Here is a 4,863-nt window from a genome sequence, read left to right on the forward strand (position 1 = left end):
CTAGATTGGATAAACGAAGTAAGGGATGAATGGAAGAAGGACGAAAAAGTGTGGCCACTCATTTAAAATTTGCAAAAGATCCCAATTCAAACAATATTGCCAGAACTTGAAGAGGAAGGAAAAATCATATTGGAACCTAGAGCAAAAGAACTTACCTACTGAAAATTCCACATGGGAGGACAAGGATTTTATACAGAAGCATCAAGAACTACTCAAGTGTTGAGCATAACACTTTTTGAAGGAGAGGGGCATGTTAGGCCCCTATACTACTAGTGTAACTCATTGTTATTAGTACAACCCCATTATTATAATGTTGTACCCATGTAGTCCCCATATTGTTACTATTGTGCCTCATAGAAACCCACTATTGTTATTATTGTGCCCTTACATTATTATTGTTATGTCGACTCTGATTATATTATGACCCCTTAGAATCCTATATATAGAAAGGAGGTCTTGTCATTTGTATCATCCAAGAATTGTTCATTTATGTAATGTAAAGGAGGTTTCCCCCTCGAAGAAGCTAAATTCTAAGGTGTTCATCTATCTTTTTTATCTTTTTGTGAGTTGGTTTCATAACATCCTAAAACTATAGGGTTGAAGCTCGCATGGATCTAGGGTTTTTGTTTCTTGGTCGCATGCACATAACTAAGTATTTTCAACCCTGAATGCATGCATAGAGTGGTCAAGGGTGCATCTAGGATGTCTCATACACCTAAACATAAGCCTGAAGGGAGCGTCTAGGGTTTCTGAAGCAGATCGGATAGTTTGGTCCCAAGACGCATGCACAATGTGGTCAAGGGTGCATCCGGGCAACCTCAATCGCTCGTACAATATCCTGAAGGGTGTGTATGTGGGTTTGAGGAAGATCTGAGTGTATTTGTCCCCAGTCACTCACAAACAGTTCACCAGGGAGTGTCCAGGGCTTCCATAGTCTCTCGCATAACTCCTCCTCCATGCATGCATGACTAAATGATGAAATTTCAGTATTCTAAAGACCCCTCTCAGTGACAGAAGTGTTCAGCAGTTGAGTATAGATAGTGACAGTACTTTAGAGTCCTCGGAATCAGGGTTTTTAGTATAAGCATGATTATGTTCATTTCATGGATGTCATATTTGTTTCACTGGTTAGTTGCATAGACAAAGATATGGATCATTATATGCTCTTTTGCTAAATAATTTGATAATGATCTAAGAAGAAGAAGAATTTTCAATGGTTTTCTCCATAGTGGGTTTTTCCCTAGTCTCGGACCAATCCTGGTGTCTCTATGTGTGCATGTTTTTCTTATATTATTCCTTTATGTTTTGTTGCATTGATGATAATGATGTTGTTCTTTCTACATAGTTGCATATGCTTATGAGTTACATCTAAATAATGTAATGATGATATGACATGAACTTAATGTGTTAATGAAGAAATGCAATTATCTAAGCAAAGAACAATATACCCCTAATAAAAATTAATATGGAATCAGAGCTGGGCTGAAGAAAAGTCATGGAGATCACCCTGATGATGACACCTTTGATGGAATCAAGAAGAGGATGGTGGAGACCTAAAATAATTCTAAGGTTTGAAGAAAACCCTAGGAAACTTGGTTATTATGGTTAGGGTTTATGAGAAACCCTGGTTTGTGGAAATGATATGAGATATGAAATGTAGCATGGTCAGTGTGAAGATGCTAAAGCACTTGTGAAAGATTTGATGAAGCCCTAGATGTGATATTCCCTAGTAGACATGGTTGGTTGATTAAAGGTAACATTGTTATGTGGACTATAGTTGGTGATCTCTGGTTCGAGAAGGAGAGGATCTCCTCTCATTGAAGATAAGTATTTCTTGACTTATGATGCCTCTTACTTTTTTTTAGACTTATGGATCTGATTATTATGTTTATTATTTATACATCCTACATATGTATTTTAGTATATGGATGTTTCTAGCCTCCTTGATGATATGTAATGAGTGGATCCTTCATTAGGATCATTTAAAATGCAGGAAGGATGGCTAGAACTAGAAAAGGTAAAGAGGCACTATATGAAAAGGTGACAAAGTACTACAAGTTTCCTATGTCCAATGAAAAGGTATGTAAATACCATAAGGTATATTTCAGCTGTAACATTGGATGGCTAGGTAAGCCCTAAGGTATGATGAGAATGTCTCTTTCTTTAATGGTCCATGCATGCATATGAAAGTGATTTAAATTCATGTTTATTATAATGAAATGGTGCACTTGATTTTGAACCAAGTATTTTAAACATGATGAACCTCTTGATTCTATGGAGCCACTTAATATTGGTCTTTGATACATTGATATACTTGATGTTTGGCTAACATATATCTATTGGATATCTTAATCCTATAAAGAAGGTTAGCACCTTGACTTTAATAAATTATACTCTTGACACTTAACATGTGTAAGACATGATGGATCTCATATAGAAGGTTACCTCATTGATTTCCATATACAATGGTATTTATAATGCTTATGATGAGCATGATGATAGTATGGAAAAAGGGTTGAGACTCTTGATGTTTTGGTAAAGTTTTATTGAATGACCTATCTTGATCCTATTGATCATGATAAGCATGGTAACCATGATGATAGAAGTATAACTATGAGATTGACATTCTAGATCCTTCATTAACCATGGTTATGTTTTGATTAGTAACTATGGCATATGGTAAATCTAAATGCCCTAACTTGATGGATTGACTTGATACAAGTGATATTGTGTTCATGATATTTGAATTGTGATGTCACACTTGTCAGTTGCCCCTATCATGTGACTCTAACCCTTGATGAAAGATTGATGTCATGATGTGATGATGTAGTAGCTAATGTGAGCATGTTATGACCATGATGGGTATATGTTTGACTTTATGATTTGTTGATGCATTTTAGACAGGTTGATGGCATGGATGAAGATGAATGAATTAAATTCCCATTCAGATCCCTTCTCCTACTATCATTTGCATTATATGTATATTATGTATTGTTGAAATATGGTTTATGGGCATGAATGGATAGATATATGAGATTGATTATCTACAACAAAGTTTTGATCCATGGAAAGAGAGTTTTCCCTTTCTCTAAGCCTCAGTCACACAAAAGCAGGCTTACAGGTGTGACTATAGCCTCCCAGTCACATGATACAAGCTCAAGGGTGTGTCCAAGGCCCCGAGATAAGTTTTGGGCTTATTAGACCATGGTTTCTCACATAAGATCTTGAAGAGTGTGACTGTGGGTTCCAGTTGCACCGAGGAAGACCTATGGGTGTGTCTATGCCTGAAGAACATAGAAAAATAAAGTCCTGTGCATGAAATCATATGTTCACTTGGAGGATGTTAGTACTACATTTTTGTAGCAAACAATAGAAAGATCTGAGAGCAGGAAAACTTTGAATGTTTTCTATAATATGAATCTGTAGATTGAACTTATGTTTGCAAGTGACCGGGATATAGATATGTCATTATGTTTATAGTTTGTGTTACAATATTTTGACTAGATTTGGTTGATTGTTATAGATGAGAAATGTTTGGAGTTCTGACATGATGCTTGAAAATGTCTTAGGACTTGGAATTGATTATTAAGATATGTTTTGGACTACAAATCTCTCTATGATAAGAAATTTGGTTTTGATCTGATGATTAATGATTCAACTTGAAGACTAGTGATTCTACTTGATGACAATGATATATGAGCATAATGACTTCTAATGATTTGTATGGGTATTAAAAAATGGTTTGGTATTGGCCTCCTTGTTCCTTGCACAATTGACAGTTGTGATTCAGTATGAAGATGGAACTTGCATATCTAATGACAAAAATGACTTGTATTATGATTATGAGAATGACTTAATGAAGTTTGGATTGGTATTCCATGATAGATGATAAACTTGTTGGCATGATAATAAATGAATTCAAGACTTTATATGAGCTCTACCTATCACCTAGTTGAAGGAATGGATACTGTGATATTGATGACTTTCATATTAGTTTTGATCTAAATTCTAAACTTTGATGAGCTGACTTTGTTGATGTGATGGTACAAAATTGATTTATGTAAGGTTGATTATGTTGGCTTAGTAAGGCATTATGTCTACAAAGAGAATTTCATGCAACAAGCTCCCCGATCCAGATATGTCCATATTTGACAGTTATCTGATGAAGTTAGGATGATGAGTTCCAAGGTATGGCTTTGATTTTGATTATGATTTTGGCTTTATATATTGATGGTCTAGTCTTGACACGATGAGCCTCTGAGGATCTAAGTAAGAGAGAGATGGCTTTTGAAGCTCGAAATGATGTATGATGGCATGATGAATCGATTTCTAGAATTTGGGAAAGAAATTCTATATTGCAAAGCTATTGAAAAATGTTTTTGAATAATGGAAATGCAAATCCTTGGACACTCTGATTTGAAGTTCAAGATGTTGTTGAACTTGACATGGCATCCGACAGTTGATTGAAGCATTGATGTTCCATTTTTGAACATTCGTCCATATATATGATGTGCATAGAACCTGAATGAGTTCATGATTGAGTTGCTTCATTCACATTGAGTTTCCACCGAGCATCCTTTGAGATATCTGCATAAGATGATCAATTCTTGATCTAAGATATTCTTTTTATGATATGTGATTACATGGATGTATTGTTGATATTTGAGATTATTATTGATGAGCACATTTTGATGTTGCTTTAGTATGAGATCTGCCATGATATTTTGGATGAGAGGTCCATAGCACAACTGAGGTTGAGTATGATGTTGCTAGCATGGCTAGTTGTGAGGCAGGATGAAGAATCTCCTTAGAGAGGTGTATGAGAATGATCTGGATATGACATGGATATATTGCAATGAAAAA

Source organism: Pinus tabuliformis, chromosome 9, assembly GCF_031772625.1.
Source record: "Pinus tabuliformis cultivar Carrire ecotype Pingquan chromosome 9, CPIR1, whole genome shotgun sequence".
Taxonomy (NCBI): Eukaryota; Viridiplantae; Streptophyta; class Pinopsida; order Pinales; family Pinaceae; genus Pinus; species Pinus tabuliformis.